This window comes from Prionailurus viverrinus, chromosome C1 (assembly GCF_022837055.1).
Source record: "Prionailurus viverrinus isolate Anna chromosome C1, UM_Priviv_1.0, whole genome shotgun sequence".
NCBI lineage: Eukaryota > Metazoa > Chordata > Mammalia > Carnivora > Felidae > Prionailurus > Prionailurus viverrinus.
In genome coordinates this window covers 61,204,777-61,225,096 of record NC_062568.1, presented here as the reverse complement: position 1 = coordinate 61,225,096, position 20,320 = coordinate 61,204,777, and the positions used below count along the sequence as shown (strand labels likewise).

General features: G+C 36.0%; 1 protein-coding gene across 22 annotated transcripts in view; it reads left to right on the top strand.

The window, feature by feature from the left end:
* Positions 1-20,320, top strand: part of XIRP2 (xin actin binding repeat containing 2) — a 698,239-nt gene that overhangs the window by 203,983 nt on the left and 473,936 nt on the right. For 14 of the 22 annotated variants that reach the window (XM_047872634.1, XM_047872633.1, XM_047872617.1 and 11 more), the window contains one exon: positions 4,600-4,697. The exons of the other annotated variants lie outside the window; for them this stretch is intronic. The gene's annotated coding sequence lies outside the window, so the exon portion shown is untranslated. The remainder of the gene's footprint in view (positions 1-4,599; positions 4,698-20,320) is intronic. 22 annotated transcript variants of the gene reach the window in all.

The window sequence follows — 20,320 nt, the reverse complement described above, 5'->3', positions numbered from 1 at the left end:
AATATGCTGTAATATTTCATACACATGATTGAGAAGGATTTGGTTACAATATTGTATAAGGAAAAATGTGTACTTATTAGACTTTTTAAGTTTATTTTTGAGAGAGAGAAAGAGCTCAAGCAGGGGAGGGGCAGAGAGAGACGGGGGAGGGAGGGGGGAGAATTCCAAGCAGGGGAGCCTGACAAAGGGCTCAACAAGATCCATGAGATCATGACCTGAGTTGAAATCAGGAGTCGGCACTTAACCCGCTTAACTGGCTGAGCCACCCAGGTGCCCCATCTACTTATTAGATTTAAACTAAGAGGAACAAAAGTCCCCATATAGCCCAATTTTAACTCTGAAGAAAAAATCAAAATGGACCATTTTTACTAAGCAATCATACAATCACTGTTTACTTTCATTGATTAAAATGTTCAAGCCCAGGGGTGCCTGTGTTCTCAGTGGGTTAAGTGGCTGACTTCTGCCCTGGGTCTGGCTCTGTGCTGACAGTTCAGCCTGGAGCCTGCTTTGGATTCTGTGCCTCCCTCTCCCCCCCTCCCCGTCTCCTGCCTGCCCTTTTTCACTCTCTCAAAAATAAATAAACATTAAAAAAATGTTCAAGTCCACTCTGCAAGACATAAAGGACTGCAAAAATGTGTAGACATAATATTACCCCCATGAAGATTACATTGTAGAAAGGGAACTTATATTCTGGTTTCATTTTGAAACAACATGCCCCTCTACTGACATAAAAAAGCTGTAGACAGAACTATCTGAACTTCGAATTTTGTCTCTCCTGATGATTTTTTATCGAAGCATTTTGAGAATCTGATCTACATAGCATGTGATCACTGAACAGAGAGAGGTTTCTATATTACATAAATTAGACATCCATTAGCGTGATAGATGGTTCTCTTTCACCTTACTTTCAATCTGCAGGTCTAAAATAAGTCTGTTGTAGGCAGCATATAGATGGGTCTTGTTTTTTTTTTTTTAAATCCATTCTGATACTCTTTGTCAGTGCTTCTACAAGGCTCAAATACATATATAGTACTATATTCCTAAAAAGAAAGAACATGTATGTATAATTAAAATATGTATCTGTATGTTTACATACACACATACACACATTTATTATATGTGGAGGCCACTTTGGGGCAACAGGCTTGAGAAATGGAAATGTGAGTAGGGTGAAAAGGGCCCACAGTGACCACTGGGCTGAATGCAAACAGGCCCATGAGGCGACCCATCTCTCAATAGCCATAGGCCATACCTGACCAATGGGCTGCTAAAACAGGACACAGGTACCAAAAAAGGAATATTCCATACATTCCGATACTTCCTCACTCCCCCTCATAACTACAGCCCCCATCACCGCCTCCTGGTAGACTGTCTGTCCTTTGCTTTCTTTTCCACTGCTCCCTTGCAGTGTAGTCAATAAGCTTCTACCTACTTTGTCCTGTCTTGGGTGAATTCTTTCACCACCTGTGTTGCTAGCCTCCATCTGATCTGGTCGCCCCACATGATATACATAGAATATAAGTATATAAATATAGGAATATATATGTGTACATATGTATATATGCACATATATATACACATATGAACACACATGAAAGAATAGAGTGGCATAATTATTTGCAGTTTATATAACATTGTATTAACTTTTTAAAGGAGACTCAAGGCAAATATATAAATTTTGGCATCAATTGTCTTTAAATGGTTATATTGGTGCCTTTTATATCAACTTCTGTAAATTTTTTTATGTTTGAAAACTACCTAGGGAAACACAAAACAATATATGAACAAACAAAAACTGTGGGAATCACCATTCCCAGAGAAAGGCCAACATTATTCATGGTGCGGTGGAAAGTCAAGGAGGATGGAAAGCATCTTTCAGATTCCCGAATCATGGTAGTTCCTGTCTCAGCGATACCGTTTGGGGTACCCACAGTTCTGAGCATAACCCCCAACTTCAACATGTTCTCGTATCTGTCGCCTACATCTTTAGGTTAAATCTGGTCAGGTTAAATCTTTTAAAGCACTCCGAAAATCCCTTTCCTAACTTCAGACTTAAATGAAGAAAAAACAAAGAGAGTTTGAGAAGAAGAGAATGAACAAATGAAAAACATAAGCAACAGGCAGGGAAGTGTATGCAAGGCCTATGTTTTGTGTCAGGATTATAAATAGAACACATGCTCTCTTTCTCTCACATACACACACCTAAACTAAAATAGGGGAAGATGAATATAGACACTGGAAACATTGTCAATCATAAGAAAAATTAGAATTAATTATAAGTAGAGTTCATAATAATAAATTTTATTAAAAATTGCAGGAATACAACATGTAGAGAGGGAGAAGCTAAATTACAGAAGGAAAAAGTGTCCTTATACAAATGGCTGGAAAGAAGTTGTTTTCTTTATTAGAAAATACAAGTTTGGGATGTTAGGGTGACAGGATTATATGTGTTACAGACTATAAGTAAATATTCTTAAGTAGGCTAGCAAATTATGCAAAATAATCACTGTTTCAGAAAGTAAAATTTTATTTGAAACACTTTGATAAAAAAACACAAATTGTTATATAAAATATTGATAAGGGTTGAGTTCTTCTTATAATACAAAAGGAGACTGATAAACCCCTACAACAATTAAACAACTTAAAAGTTAAAACAAAACCAAAAATGGTTGAGTTTTGGTCCCTACCCCTTATTCTCTTTGAATCTACTTTTTCTCTATATAAAACATGCAACATGTAATATCTACAGGGTAGAGCAAAAAAGATATGCAAAAAGACTACTCTCTGTGGTGTGTGTGTTTGTGTGTGTGTATAGATAGGTATACTGTATTGACTTGAAACAAATTAATTTACTGATAGTCATCTCCCTAATGAACTAACACAAGTCAGTCTATTTTCTGTTACAGAAAGTGTGAAAGTATGAATTTTACTCGTAAATCTGTTAATAATTGTCATAGTAGAAATATGTTCTGCCACATGAACGTCCATTATTCCCATCTTCTAGCAGCAGATCCTGAATCTGTTTGGGGAAATTCTCTCTTCCTCATTAGATGCAATATTGCTGACACCATGAAGATAATCCATATCCCCTGGGCTAAGGGTTAGACATATGATTTAAGATTGGCCATGGGACATGCTTCTAGGAACTTTAATGTTGAACGTAATTTTAGAAAAATCTAAAAACTGGAATTTGTTTCCAAAGTTCTGCCCTGAAGAGACTGAACTTTATTTCCTGCTCTTGAATCCTCCACTCTGCATAATTCTTTTTCCTGTTGTTTGTATGTCCTAGTCCTTTAGCTTCTCCTTCCCTTGGGAACTACTTTATACCTTTTTCATGTATTTCATTTTTAGTAAATTAACCAGAGTTGGATTCTGTTTCTAGCCTCCAAAGAATGGAGTGATACAATTATTCTTTTAAAATGAAAATCCAATTTATCTCCAGCTTATAGATATAGTCTTTACCTACTATTTGCAACATTAGTCAATTGGGCATGCAACATCAATTTTCTTTCTTCTAATTTTCAGATGCATAAATAAATGAGGAACTGGCAATAATAGAGACAAAAACATAAATAAAGATATAGAAATGCAGGCCAGATTTCTACCTGAGCTTTCATATACTCTCCAGCTCCGCTTTCCCCCCCTTTCTACCTAGCATTTACTTTTCTGTGGTGAAAAAAAATAGGGCAAAAAAAAATCTGAGGGAACTTTAGCTCTGCTTCTGCCTAGGTATTTTACACTAGATGGAAAGTGGAGGTAAATTGGTAAGCCAGTATAACAAATTTCACCGATAAAGGTTTAGATTGTGCTAGCTATTCTAAATTGTGTGTGAGCCCCTCTAAATACAGTAATTTACTTTGTACAGTAGATATTGCATGCTCTAGGAAAAGACAGATAATAGAAGATGAAATAAGGGAAATGGTTTATCAGGTTGTAATTGGGAGGAAAAAAAGCCATAACTATTCCTTCATCTTGCTGACATGGCAAAGAAAGAAACCATATCCAATATGGTCTTGCATAAGCAGAAGTCAATATTTGCAGCCAATGCCCTTTTATAAAAAGGGTGATTAAGAAACAATGGTTGTTTGTGGTCACATGATAACACTATTATTTAAACTGTAAAAGCTGATTTTTTATTTAATTATCGAATTGGTAGGAGTAACCATTTCCTTTAATGTGCTACAATGAGGGCACCAATACAATTTAATTTCCTTCTAGTGGGTAAGAAATGACTCATTTATATCTCCTCAAAATGTTTTAGTTGTGGAGACTTAAATAATCCAAATGGAACAGATAATTGTTAGTCTTCTAGACCTGCTTGGAGAGGTAACTTTCAATAAAAAGAAATACAGTGCTAAGGCAGGGACCTCTGTTTCTCCATATTCTACAGAGTGTCTAATACAGTGCAGGCAATTGGTAAATGCTCTCAAATATATTTCTTGACTAGTCTTGTCAAAGTGCTGGCTTGAGAGGTCTGTGTGAAGCTATTTTGATTACATCTAAAAATGATTTTACAGAATAGTCCTTTAGGAAAAACTGTATGATGCTGAATAGTGAATAGAGATAACAACTTCAAAATGTTGAATTTTCTTTTTGAAGCTTCTTCTTTTCTTCTTTGAAAAAAGAAAACACCAACCTTGAGCATACATTTCACTGGATGTTTGTATGTCTCCTGTTCTGAAAACAACTATTGAAAGGTACCAGACACTGTGCTCTAAAAAGTAACTTTGAGATATTTTGTAAGAGAATATTTTAGCTCAATAGAAATGGACTCCCAACAGAGGAAAGGTTAGCAGGCCCTGTGAAAAATGTTTGGGGATGTACTGTACTCAAATGTAATTTATTATGCATGGTTCGAGGATGCCAAATCATCAAGTTTAGCAGACTAGGCCTCCTGGTTTCACAAACTTGGAAAGGACATGGTATCTTTCACATTTATTTCTGTTGCTGTTAAAATAAAACTAGTTCAACTTCTCAAATTTCTGTCCAGCAAATCAGAAGAGGGTTGCTTGTCAACTGTGTTATGGATGAGGGTGAAACCCATAATAGCAAACAGGTTAGATAAATGGATTAACGTACTTAATCATTTAAGCATTTTATCATTTGTCAAAGGAATCTGAATTAACATTTTGTATTTGATGTATGATATTGTGTCTAAATGCAGGGAAAAAACCCACTAGTTTTATTTGCGCTAAGCAACTATTACTTCCCCATGGTAGTAATCAAAATCCTAGTTAATATATTTTTTCTGAATGGCTATTATTTTTGAGGATGCTGATAAACTTCAGAGCATATGTGTAGAAATTAAATTGTTAGAATCTGTTTTAGAACTGGTCCACATACTTATCTTTAATTCGAAGTCTGAATTAGTATAGTAATAATTTTTCATACAGCTGCCAGTAAGACACCTTTCATATACGTAAGAGTAGCATTGACCTAATCATAATGGAAAACATTAGCCATCTATTTTTGTTTGACTACTGAGGAGACCTTGGTAAGTGTATAGAACTTTTTTTTTGAAATTTGTCAATAATTCCACTTATTTTAAAACTAGTTAATGTTAATGGGAAATAATGTTTTTATAAAAGAAACTCTTAGCTTTCTACATGAGACTTAGAATCTTATGGCAATCACTTTGTGGCATTAGGTTGGTTGTTTTGAAAATTGGAAAGGGAGTTCTAAAATAGTGCATTCATGGGGCGCCTGGGTGGCTCAGTCGGCTGAACATCCAACTTCGGCTCAGGTCACGATCTCGCGGTCTGTGAGTTCGAGCCCCGCGTCGGGCTCTGTGCTGATGGCTCAGAGCCTGGAGCCTGTTTCCGATTCTGTGTCTCCCTCTCTCTCTGACCCTCCCCCGTTCATGCTCTGTCTCTCTCTCAAAAATAAACGTTAAAAAAATTAAAAAAAAATAGTGCATTCACTTTGGGATCCATGTACATGTATGTGTGTATGGGTGTATACACACACACACATATGTGCACATAATTATCTTCCAAGATTTTGTGTAAATTCAAGTTAGTTAACTATCGTGTAATAATGGTTTCAGAAGTAGAATTTAGTGATTCATCACTTATGTATAACACCCAGTGCTCATCCCAACAAGTGTCCTCCTTAATGCCCATCACCCATTTAGCCCACCCCCCACCCACTTTCCCTCCAGCAACCTTCAGTTTGTTCTCTGTAGTTAAGAGTCTCTTATGGTTTGCCTCTCTCTCTCTGTTTTTATCTTATTTTTCCTTCCCTTCCCCTATGTTCATCTGTTTTGTTTCTTAAATTCCACATATGAGTGTCAGAATATATATTTTTGAAATATAAATAGTTATATTATTGAATAATTGCTTTCTGTTTCTCTAATTTAAAGGGAGAAATACTGAGAAAGTATTTTTTAAGTTGATTTCATATTTAAAATGAACCTCCTCCGATATTGGGGAAATGTTTTATAATTTTAAATTATGTCATTAAAATCTAGGGGAAGCTATGCAAAAATGTCTTATAAATATAAGACAGCACTCATGTTTGAAAAACATGTCAAAGATTATAATTTGATTTTTCTGTCTTTGAGGTATATTTTGATGCATTTTGAAAGTTAAATGATTGCAAAAAAATAAAGCTGAGTTTTCACTGTTTACAAACATCATTCCCCGGACTTCAAAGTAAGAGATTGACATATTGTAAATGATAATTCACAGCTCTGCTCCCCATAAATTAACATTTAAAATGTAACTTTGAAGAAAGTAAGCATTTTACACATTGCTGACTGTTGAAGGGCACATGGCCACAATTTCTAAGATGGAGGGGGTTTATTAAGGTGAATGGATGGGACAGAAGATTTATAGTCATGGGTTCCACTGGCCTTCATAAAGTCTTTGAACAACTGTCATGGTACCTTATTTTCTGAATTTCTAAACTAGAGCTTATCTGTGGATCTACAACTCTGAGACCTTTGAACAAAAGTCAAATAGAAGGTGCCATGGGACAGAAGAGAATTATTATTCAGGGAAAATCTTATCTTTTTCACATTGCCATTTATCTTTCTCTGCTCATCAATTGATAAGTAATGGAAAGCAGGGAAAATGTTGTTTTCAGCATACTGATTATTGTATTGTGTTAGTGTTAAATTTCTCTTGGCTCTTGGCCCTCTTAACCTTTTTTATTTCCCTCCATCATCTTTTTCACCAAGCAAATACAGGGTATGAAGCCAGAGGATTATATTCATTATTTTAAATATTTTCAATGTTGGTTTTAGCAATAAGTGTGTATAGATGTGAATAAAAAGCCAGACCTATCTAGGAAATCCTCAAAACAGTGAACCAATAAAGATGATCAAGATTGTCCTTGTTGTATAAAAATGCTGTTTTTATCAACCCTTTTACATATACCTTTTATATGTACCTTTCTTTATGAGACTATCTGAAACATCTATGTGGATGAAAATGTGCAATTCCTATGGCCTGTGCTTCCATATCTAAGAATCAACTACAGAATATATTTAGTCATATTCCGTAAGAGATAGATTCAAGTATGTTCATTTCAGATGAGTGATAGTGAAATATTAACAATATATATGCCCATTGGTAGAGAAATAATAAAAATATGTACACACAAATATTTTAAAAATATACACATAAAAATGAACTATACATAGATCAGTATAGAAACATCTTTAAAACATTGTGGGGTGAAAAAAGTGAATTGCAGGAAAACTATGTTACCCTTCACCTAAATTAATAAAAATACACAGAACAAAACTAAACATTTATTCTGGGTATATATGTAAAATTTAGAGAATAGTAGATTAAATCATAAGCATACAGTTTATGGAAACTTCTAAACAGGAGTCAAATAGATTGGAAATGAAGAAGGTAGTGAAGTGAGCTTCACATTCTGTTGTCTGTGAACAGTTTCTACTGGCAGTGTATTCATAAAGTTCTTGCATAATGGATAACAAATAGAGTTATATCCCACTATATGTGACAAAACCCCCAAATTATTGTAGTTTAAAGGAGGTAGACATTGATTTCTCTATTACACGATAGAGGTAAGTTACCAGAACTGGCATAGCGACAGCATGATGTCATTGGGCACCTGTAGACTTAATTTTCTTCTCAGCCATTCTCAAAATTCTTACGTCAACTCATGATCCAAAATGGTTGTTGGAGCTTTAGCCGTCATTTTTGCATTCTAAACCAGTATCGAGAGATAGGGATTATAAGGCATATCTTCACCCTTTATAGGGATGCAGACAAATCTTTGTTACAATCTCATTGGCCCGATTTAGTTGTACAATACCTCTTGATGCTAGAGATACTGAAGCACGTGTCATTGCAGCTTGTTCAGATAAGACATAATGAAGCGAATGATGTAGGAAAGCAGTCTGCATTCTTGGAAGGAGGCTGGGAAGAAGGGAGGGAAGGACGGGAATACATACAAACGTGAATAGTTGTTAAATTTGATATGGGTGGCTACTTTAAAAAATGTGTATTTAAAAAATTCCATTAAGGGGCGCCTGGGTGGCTCAGTCGGTTAAGCGGCCGACTTCGCTCAGGTCACGATCTCGCGGGTATGTGAGTTCGAGCCCCGCCTCGGGCTCTGTGCTGGCTGCTCAGAGCCTGGAGCCTGTTTCAGATTCTGTGTCTCCCTCTCTCTCTGACCCTCCCCCGTTCATCCTCTGTCTCTCTCTGTCTCAAAAATAAATAAACGTTAAAAAAAAAATTAAAAAAAATTCCATTAAAATGTAAGATGAAAGTATTAAGTTTGTCTTTGGAAAAAGAGTTACCAGCTCATTTGGGTCAACAGTATTTCAAATCTGAAATGTAGATAATAAGCCTACCTCCCACAAATTCCAGAGAAATTTTCAGAAAATCACTGGGGCTTGCAGAAAGAAGTGGTCACTGTGAATGCTGACTGCCAAGGAAGTATGAATGGCCATCAACAATATATGCTACAGATACCTTAAGTTCCAAAAGATGTCTCCAAATAAGTCTGTTCCTGTGGGTGTTTATATGGTTTACACTTCTTTTGAAGATGACGATGAAGGAAGAAGTTACTGTTATTTCTGAATGGATCCAGAAAATTTAAGTTATAAATAGAGTAGGTATGATTTTACTCCTTCAGGTTTTTCTAAAGTAATTTTTTTAATGTTTATTTAGTTTTGAGAGGGAGAGATATGCAGAGCATGAGCAGAGGAGGGTCAGAGAGAGACACACACACAGAATCTGAAGCAGGCTCCAGACTCTGAGCTGTCAGCACAGAGCCCAATGCAGGGCTCGAACTTACAAACTGAGATCATGACCTGACCTGAAGTCGGCCGCTCAACCAACTGAGCCACCCAGGTGCCCCATACTCCTTCAGGTTTTTTTATTGAAGTGTAGTTGACCTACAATATTATATTAATTTCAGGTGTACAACACAGTGATTAAGCATTTACATACATAATGAAGCACCACCACAATAAATTTAGTTCTGTCACCACACAGTTATTACAATATTATTAATTATATTACCTATGGCTGTACTTTATGTTTCTGACTCATTTTGTAACTGTAGGATTGTACCTCTTAATCACCTTCCCATGTTTCACTCATTCTACCATCCCTTTCCTCTCTGGTAATCATCAGTTTATTCTCTGTATTTTTGAGTCTGTTTGGTTTGTTAGTTTGCTGGTTTTGTTTTTCACTCACACACGAATGAGATCATAAGGTGTTTGCTTTCTCTGACTTATTTCACTTAACGTAATACCCTCTAGGTCCACTCATATTGTTGCAAATGACCAGATTTCATTTTTTATGGCTAAGTAATATTCCTCTGGGTGTACCACATCTTTATCCATTCATTTATCAATGAGTCAGTCACTTAAGTTGCTTCCATATCTTGGCTGTTGCTTCCATATCTTGGCTGTTGATGCTGCAGTGAATATGAGGATGCATAAATCTTTTTGAATTAGTGCTTGTTTCTTTCAGATAAATACCCAGAAGTGGAATTGATGGATTGTATAGTATTTTTGCTTTTTTTTTTTTTGAGGAACTGCCTCAAAACCTATAGATGGCTACACCAATTTACATTGCCTAAAAAAGGAACTCTCATACCCTTTCCCCACATGCTTCCCAACACTTATTTCTTATCGTTTTGAAACTATCCATTCTGACTATTATGAAGTGATATCTTACTATGGTTTTTATTTGTATTTTTTGATAGTGATATAGAGCATCTTTTCATACCTCTGCTGACAATCTGTATGCTTCAGAAAAACATCTGTTCGGGTCCTCCGCCCATTTTTAATTGGATTATTTGTTTGGTGTTAAATTGTATGAATTCTATATATATCAGATATCAAACATATCATTTGGAAGTATCTTCTCCCATTCAATAAGCTGTCTTCATTTTATTGATGACTTTCTTGACCATGCACAGCTTTTTAGTTTGATGTCGTCCCAGTTGTTTGTTTTTGCTTTTGTTGCTCTTGCCTGAGGAGGCAGATCCAAAAATATATTGCTAAGATCGAAGTCCAAGAGTTCACAGCCTTTGTTTTCTTTTAGGAATTTTGTGTTTTTAGAGCTTACATTTAAATCTTTAAACCACTTTGAGTTTATTTTTGTAGGTAGTGTAAGACAGTGAGTGGTCCAGTTTCATTCTTTTGCATATAGCTGTCCAGCTTTCTCAGCACCATTTATTGAAAAGACTGTCTTTTCCCCATTTTATATTATTTCCTCCTTTATTTTAAATTAATTGATCATATAATATGGTTTTGTTTCTGGGCTATCTATTCTATTTCATTGATCTATGTGTCTGTTTTTTTGTAGGACCATACTGTTTTGATTATTATAGCTTTGTAGTATGATTTAAAATCTGGACACATGATACCTCCAGCTTTGTTCTTTCTCAAGATTGCTTTGGCTATTCAAGGTCTTTGGTGCTTTTATACAAATTTTAGGATTAGTTCTCATTCTATGAAATATTCCATTGGTATTTTGGATATGACTTTTGAATCTTTCTCAAGATTGCTTTGGGTAGTATGGACATTTTAACTATTAATTCTTTCAGACTGTGAGCACAGTATATTTGTCCATTTGTACCTTCTATTTCTTTCATCATTATAGTTTTCAGATACAGGTCTTTAACTTTTTGGTTAAATTTATCCCCAGGTATTTAATTTTTAATTTTTTTTTAACGTTTATTTATTTTTGAGACAGAGAGGCAGAGCATGAATGGGGGAGGGTCAGAGAGAGGGAGACACAGAATCTGAAACAGGCTCCAGGCTCTGAGCAGTCAGCACAGAGCCCGACACGGGGCTCAAACTCACGGACTGTGAGATCATGACCTGAGACGAAGTTGGACGCTTAACCGACTGAGCCACCCAGGTGCCCCACCAGCTCTTTTATTTTTAATGCAATTGTAAATAGAATTGTTTTCATGATTTCTCTTTATGATAATGTGATATGATAATGTGTCATTCTGCTAGTCTACAGAAATGAAATTGTTTTTTGTACATTTTGTATATTGCAACTTTACTGAGTTCATTTTTTAGTTCTAATAGTTTCTTGGTAGAGTCTTTAGGGTTTTCTATATAGTATCATGTCATCTTCAAATAGTGATAGTTTTACTTCTTCCTAATTAGGATGACCTTTATTTATTTATTTTGTACAATTGCCATTTCTAGGACTTCCAGCATTTTGTTGAATGAAAATGCTGACAGTGCTCATCCTTATCTAGTTCCTGATCTTAGGAACTCAGGTTGAAAACTCAGGTTTTCAACATTGAGTATGATGTTAGCTGTCATCTTGTCTCTATATGCTCTATATTATGTTACCTCTCCACCCCTTTTGTTGAGAGTTTTTATTATACATGGATACTGAGTTTTGTCCAATGCCTTTTCTACATCTATTGAGATGATCATATGATTTTTATCCTTCATTTTGTTAATGGGATGTATCATGTTGATTGATTGTGGATATTGAATCATTTTTGCATTCCTGGAATAAATCCCAACTGATCATGGTGTATGAGACTTTAATGTATTGTTAAAGTCTCTCTTTCAATTTAATTAACACATACCGGTCTTAAAGCATGCAGCAGAGGGAAAAAATTAAAATTTCTAAAGTTTGCTATTGAAATGTCATTCCCAAGGAATATTACCAAATATGTTCCTTTAAGCGTTAATTAGTGCTGTGGCACTCAGGTAACAGAGCATTGCTGTAAATAGATGTGCTTCTCTAAAACCACTTTTTCCTTGGTGCCTAAGTTCAGGTGGATTGATAGTAATAAACTCCAAACTTTCATCTCCTCATTTTCTCTTCTCTAAATACATAAAGAAAATATGAGAAAACATACGTTGAGATTATGGATTATTTGGTTGTGAATAATATTACATACACTTTTCATTTTCTTATTTTTGCTTTAGAACTCTTTGTTCTTTCCTCCCTCCTATATCTCTTTGAAATAAGTTAGACACTGGAGATACAACTAAACCATTTCCCATCATATGTTTCCCTTCTCTGTCTCCTGAAGTTTATCATCCCAGAAAAGAGGGGTTCTTTTTTATATTTACATTAATATAATCATAAACCTATCATTGTTCAGTAAACTTGTTTTCACTCAATGTGCTTTGAAAATGTATCTGTTGATACATTTAGACCTAGCTAGATTATTTAATGGCTGCTCTTAAAAAAAAAAACAAAACACCTGTATTTCATTATCCATCTCTTTACTGACTCTAGTACATGTAAAATATGGATCCTTCTTATAAATGTTTGTGTATTTATTTTAGTAGCCTTTATTTAAACAGGCTCCTGTTTAGTATTAGATAAATTATGTAACTGAAAAGTAGGCACTCTTACAGTAATCGATTTTGACAGCTTTTTAAATAAAATGATTTGGGGATATTAGAATGCTTTTAGGTATGTAAGTTGGTCAGGAACCTCGCCATCTTCTTGTGTATTTCTGATTTTGATCAACGACATTTTCTACTTGCTTATAGGAATATTCTATTATTTCATGAGTGCGTTCCATTATTTATAGTCAAAGCCTGGTTGATTGACCCAGTTTGGTATATTGTGTCTTTAAGTCATTTATCTCGGTCACTTGAGTGGACATATTTAAATGGATTTGAGGTGGCAGGATTAGGATATACTATTTTAAATGTAGATCTATAGAACATGTCCTTCTAGCTGAGATTATAACACATTTTTTTAGACAGGAGTTGATTCAATATGTTTATCTGAATAAATATATCTTGTTAATGCACATAAACAGATACTACATGCAAAATTTGAAATTATTTATAATGAAATGAATGAATCAGGATAGTTGTTAAGCAGCAATAAGACATCGAGCAATATAACCAACTAGCTAAGAATAGTCTCAAAAACTTAAACGCAGATATTTGTATATTTTAAACTAAATATGTGAAGTAACAAATAGACAAATTAATCAGTAGAAGTCTTGGTTAAAAAATTGAGAAATCTGGAGGTATTTATTCTAAATACTTTCCATGAGATATTGATTAAAAATATTTATGGAACTCTCCGTGAATACATATGCAGTACTCAATTATATTTAGTGGGAAAATACACAAGACATAGGAGACCTATCTGGGCATGCAGAGAATCTATGACTAGATATGAATATGAAATGAACTAACATAAAGGTCATAGTTAATAAGTATACACTGATAATGTGGAAACTCTGAAAATTCTCTGTAATGTGAATTATTGGTATAAGCTCTTTCACCTAAAGGAATTTCTAGCTAACTGAAGTATTGAAATGGTGGTTATGTTTAATATAATTATTTAAATGAAAACCACATGAAAGAGGACAGATTTTGTTTTCGTTTTTCTTTTTCTTTTCTATTTTTGAGACCATGTGCGCACAAGTGAGGTGGGTGCAGAGGGAGAGAGAGAAGCTTAAGCAGGCTCCATGCTCAGCATGGGCCAATGTGGAGCTGGATCTCACAACCTTGATATCATGACCTGAGCTGAAATCAAGAGTCAGACGCTTAACCTATTGAGTCACCCAGGTACCCCAAAGAGGCCAAACTTTCTAAACAGAATATTCCATACAATATTACTATCAGGTATTATATCTTTTTGTAATGAAATAACTTTCTCCTTTTGTGATATTAACACATCTGTTTTTATTCTCCTACTACAAAAGGCACTGAGGAGAAAATGTATGTGTTTTCCCACACTGTTGCACAGAGATAAAGGTGTTAAAAGATACTGAATTGAAGGATGAAATTTTTTAGAATGGCCATAGTTCAAAAAATTTGGGAGACAATATGTTAAGTAAAACAAAATAGTTGCATTTGCTTTAGAATGACTCACAGACTATAAAATGTTAAAACCTTCAAAATGAACATTTTGCTTGCAGTATTTTGCTAATTTTATTAGCTCATAGAACTTAGAATGGCATCTTGAAAGCACCTGTGTTCCACAAAACACAATTTTGGTAATACCTATATGTATTATTCCTTATTTATACAGGTGACTTACCTTACTGATTTGACTTCTGAATCTATAAACAACATTAAGAAAAATAAAAATTAATTTTAAAAATTGTTAAAGCTACTCTAAGTCCCTTAGATTTTCATACAAATGATCAAATCAGCTTGTCAATTTGTATAAAAATGCCTAGTGAGATTTATGATTGATATTATTTTTTTACAATTTTTTTATTTTATTTATTTTTTAATATGAAATTTATTGTCAAATTGCTTTCCATACAACATTCAGTGCTCATCCCAAAAGGTGCCCTCCTCAATACCCATCACCCACCCTCCCCTCCCTCCCACCCCCCATCAACCTTCAGTTTGTTCTCAGTTTTTAAGAGTCTCTTATGTTTTGGCTCTCTCCCTCTCTCTAACCTCTTTTTTTTTTTTTCTTCCCCTCCCCCATGGACTTCTGTTAAGTTTCTCAGGATCCACATAAGAGTGAAAACATATGCTGTCTGTCTTTCTCTGTATGACTTATTTCACTTAGCATCACACTCTCCAGTTCCATCCACGTTGCTACAAAAGGCCATATTTCATTCTTTCTCATTGCAACGTAGTATTCCATTGTGCATATAAACCAAAATTTCTTTATCGATTCTTCAGTTGATGGACATTTAGGCTCTTTCCATAATTTGGCTATTGTTGAGAGTGCTGCTGTAAACATTGGGGTACAAGTGCCCCTATGCATCAGCACTCCTGTATCCCTTGGGTAAATTCCTAGCAGTGCTATTGCTGGGTCATAGGGTAGGTCTATTTTTAAATTTTTGAGGAACCTCCACACTGTTTTCCAGAGTGGCTGTACCAGTTTGCATTCCCACCAACAGTGCAAGATGGTTCCCGTTTCTCTACATCCTCGCCAGCATCTATAGTCTCCTGATTTGTTCATTTTAGCCACTCTGACTGGTGTGAGGTGATATCTCAGTGTGGTTTTGATTTGTATTTCCCTGATGAGGAGCGATGTTGAGCATCTTTTCATGTGCCTGTTGGCCATCTGGATGTCTTCTTTAGAGAAGTGTCTATTCATGTTTTCTGCCCATTTCTTCACTGGGTTCTTTGTGTTTTGGGTGTGGAGTTTGGTGAGCTCTTTATAGATTTTGGATACCAGCTTTTTGTCCAGTATGTCATTTGCAAATATCTTTTCCCATTCCATTGGTTGCCTTTTAGTTCTGTTGATTGTTTCCTTTGCTGTGCGGAAGCTTTTTATCTTCATGAGGTCGCAATAGTTCATTTTTGCTTTTAATTCCCTTGCCTTTGGGGATGTGTCAAGTAACAAATTTCCGTGGCTGAGGTCAGAGAGGTTTTTTCCTGTTTTCTTCTCTAAGGTTTTGATGGTTTCCTGTCTCACATTCAGGTCCTTTATCCATTTTGAGTTTGTTTTTGTGAATGGTGTTAGAAAGAGGTCTAGTTTCATCCTTCTGCATGTTTCTATCCAGTTGTCCCAGCACCATTTGTTAGAGATACTGTCTTTTTTCCATTGAATATTCTTTCCTGCTTTGTCAAAGATTAGTTGGCCATACTTTTGTGGGTCTAGTTCTGGGGTTTCTATTCTATTCCATTGGTCTATGTGTCTGTTTTTGTGCCAATACCATGCTGACTTGAGGATTACAGCGTTGCAGTAGAGGCTAAAGTCTGGGATTGTGATGCCTTCTGCTTTGGTCGTCTTCTTCAAAATTACTTTGGCTATTTGTAGCCTTTTGTGGTTCCATACATACTTTAGGATTGCTTGTTCTAGTTTCAAGAAGAATGCTGGTGCAATTTTGATTGGGATTGCATTGAATGTGTAGATAGCTTTGGGTAGTATTGACATTTTGACAATATTTTTTCTTCCAATCCATGAGCACGGAATGTTTTTCCATTTCTTTATATCTTCTTCAATTTCCTTCATAAGCTTTCTATAGTTTTCAGCATACAGATCTTTTACATCTTTGGTTAGATTTATTTCTAGGTATTTTATGCTTCTTGGTGCAATTGTGAATGGGAACAGTTTCTTTATTTGTCTTTCTGTTGCTTCATTATTAGTGTATAAGAATGCAACTGATTTCTGTACATTGATTTTGTATCCTGTGACTTTGCTGAATTCCTGTATCAGTTCTAGCAGACTTGGTGGAGTCTATCGGATTTTCCATGTATAATATCATGTCATCTGCAAAAAGTGGAAGCTTGACTTCATCTTTTCCAATTTTGATGCTTTTGATTTCCTTCTCTTGTCTGATTGCTGATGCTAGAACTTTCAACACTATGTTAAACAATAGTGGTGAGAGTGGACATCCCTGTCATGTTCCTGATCTCAGGGAGAAAGCTCTCAGTTTTTCCCCATTGAGGATGATATTAGCTGTGGACTTTTCATAAATGGCTTCTATGATGTTTAAGTATGTTCCTTCTATCCCGGCTTTCTTGAGGGTTTTTATTAAGAAAGATTGCTGAATTTTGCCAAATGTTTTTTTCTGCATCAATTGACAGGATCATATGGTTCTTATCTTTTCTTTTATTAATGTGATGTATCACATTGATTGATTTGCGAATGTTGAACCAGCCCAGGAATGAATCCCACTTGATCATGGTGAATAATTCTTTTTATATGCAGTTGAGTTTTATTCTCTTATTGAGAATTTTTGCATCCATATTCATCAGGGATATTGGCTTGTAGTTCTCTTTTTTACTAGGTCTCTGTTGGGTTTAGGAATCAAAGTAATGCTGGCTTCATAGAATAAGTCTGGAAGTTTTCCTTCCCTTTCTATTTTTTGGAATAGCTTGGGAAGGATAGGTATTATCTCTGCTTTAAAATGTCTGGTAGAATTCCCCAGGGAAACCATCTGGTCCTGGAGTCTATTTTTTGGGAGATTTTTGATAACTGATTCAATTTCTTCTCTGGTCATGGGTCTGTTCAAGCTTTCTATTTCCTCCTGATTGAGTTTTGGAAGGTTGTGGGTGTTTAGGAATTTTTCCATTTCTTCCAGATTGTCCAGTTTGTTGGCATATAATTTTTCATAGTATTCCCTGATAATTGCTTGTATCTCTGAGGGATTGGTTGTAATAATTCCATTTTAATTCATGATTTTATCTATTTGGATCATCTCCCTTTTCTTTTTGAGAAGCCTGGCTAGAGGTTTATCAATTTTGTTTATTTTTTTTCAAAAAACCAACTCGGTTTCATTGATCTACTCTACAGTTTTTTTAGATTCTATATTGTTTATTTCTGCTCTGATCTTTATTATTTCTCTTCTTCTGGTGGGTTTGGGGTGTCTTTGTTATTATGCTTCTATTTCCTTTAGGTGTGCTGTTAGATTTTGCATTTGGGATTTTTCTTGTTTCTTGAGATAGGCGTGGATTGCAATGTATTTTCCTTTCAGGACTGCCTTTGCTGCATCCCAGAGCGTTTGGATTGTTGTATTTTCATTTTCATTTGTTTCCATCTATTTTTTAATTTCTTCTCTAATTGCCTGGTTGACCCATTCATTCTTTAGTAGGGTGTTCTTTAACCTCCATGCTTTTGGAGGTTTTGCAGACTTTTTCCTGTGGTTGATTCCAAGCTTCATAGCATTGTGGTCTGACAGTATGCATGGTATGATCTCAATTCTTGTATACTTATGAAAGGCTGTTTTGTGACCCAGTATGTGATGTATCTTGGAGAATGTTCCATGTGCACTCAAGAAGAAAGTGTATTCTGCTGCTTTGGGGTACAGAGTTCTAAATATATCTGTCAAGTCCATCTGATCCAATGTATCATTCAGGGCCCTTGTTTCTTTATTGACCGTGTGTCTAGATGATCTATCCATTTCTGTTAGTGGAGTGTTAAAGTCCCCTGCAATTACCACATTCTTATCAATAAGGTTGCTTATGTTTATGAGTAATTTTTGTATATATTTGTGGGCTTCTGTATTCAGCGCATATTTATAATTGTTAGCTCTTCCTGATGGATATACCCTGTAATTATTATATAATGCCCTTCTTCATCTCTTGTTACAACCTTCAATTTAAAGTCTAGTTTGTCTGATATAAGTATGGCTACTCCAGCTTTCTTTTGACTTCCAGTAGCATGATAGATAGTTCTCCATCTTCTCACATTCAATCTGAAGGTGTCCTCAGGTCTAAAATGAGTCTCTTGTAGACAGAAAATAGATGGGTCTTGTTTTTGTATCCATTCTGATACCCTATGTCTTTTGGTTGGAGCATTTAGTCCATTTACATTCAATGTTATTATAGAAAGATACGGGTTTAGAGTCATTGTGACGTCTGTAGGTTTCATGCTTGTAGTGATGTCTCTGGTACTTTGTCTCACAGGATCCCCCTTAGGATCTCTTGTAGGGCTGATTTAGTTGTGATGAATTCCTTCAGTTTTTGTTTTTTGGGGAATACCTTTATCTCTCCTTCTATTCTAAATGACAGACTTGCTGGATAAAGGATTTTCAGCTGCATATTTTTTGTCTTCATCACATTTAAGATTTCCTGCCATTCCTTTCTGGCCTGCCAAGTTTCAGTAGATAGATCCGTCACTAGTCTTATCAGTCTCCCTTTGTATGTTAGAGTCTGTTTTATCCCTAGCTGCTTTCAGAATTTTCTCTTTATCCTTGTATTTTGCCAGTTTCACTATGATATGTTGTACAGAAGATCGATTCAAGTTACGTCTGAAGGGAGTTCTCTGTGCCTCTTGGATTTCAATGTCTTTTTCCTTCTCCAGATCAGGGAAGTTCTCATCTATGATTTCTTCAAGTACACCTTCAGCCCCTTTCTCTCTCTTCCTCCTTTGGAATCCCGATATGTGATATTATTACGTTTTATCACATCACTTAGTTCTCTAATTCTCTCCATATTCCTGGATTTTTTTTATCTCTCTCTTTTTCTCATCTTCCTCTTTTTCCATAATTTTATCTTTTAATTCACCTATTCTCTCCTCTGCCTCTTCAATCCAAGCTATGGTCGCCTCCATTTTATTTTGCAGCTCATTTATCGCATTTTTAGCTCCTTCTGACTGTTTCTTAGTCCCTTGATCTCTGTAGCAATAGATTCTCTGCTGTCCTCTATACTTTTTTCAAGCCCAGTGATTAATTTTATGACTATTATTTTAAATTCATTTTCTGTTATATTGCTTAAATCATTTTTGATCAGTTCGTTAGCTGTCCCTACCTCCTCAAGTTTCTTTTGAGGAGAATTCTTCCTTTTTGTCATTTTGGATAGTCCCTGGAGTGGTGGGGAACTGCAGGGCTCTGCCCCTGTGCTGTCTGGAGTAACTTGCTGTCTGGAGTAACTTGCCGGACTACAGTTAGACCTGATGTCTGCCCCCAGCCCACTGCTGGGGCCACAGTCAGACTGGTGTGTACTTTATCTCCCCCTCTCCCTGGGGCAGTACTCACTGTGGAGTGGTGTGGGCCCTGTCTGGGCTACTTGCACACTGCCAGGCTTGTGCTGCTTCGATGGGATCTGATGTATTAGCCGGGGTGGATCCGCAAGGTGCACAGGGGCGGGAGGTGCAGGCTCAGGTGGCTTTGCCTTCCATGGTCTGCTTCTGGAAGGGCCCTGTGCCACCGGGAAGGAGGCAGACCCGTTGGAGGGATGGATCCACAGAAGTACAGCATTGGGTGTTTTTACAGTGCAAGCAAGTTCCCTGAGGGGAACTGGTTCCCTTTGGGATTTTGGCTGGGGGATGGGTGAGGGAGATAGTGCTTCCCAGCACCTTTGTTCTTGCCAAGCTGAGCTCTGTCCTCCGGTGCTCAATAACTCTCCCTCCTGTTGTCCTTTAGCGCTTCCACTCTCTGCTCTCCGACTAGAGCTGTTGATTTATAACATTCCAGATGTTAAGTCCCTCTGGCTGTCAGAACACCCTTCATCCGGCCCCTC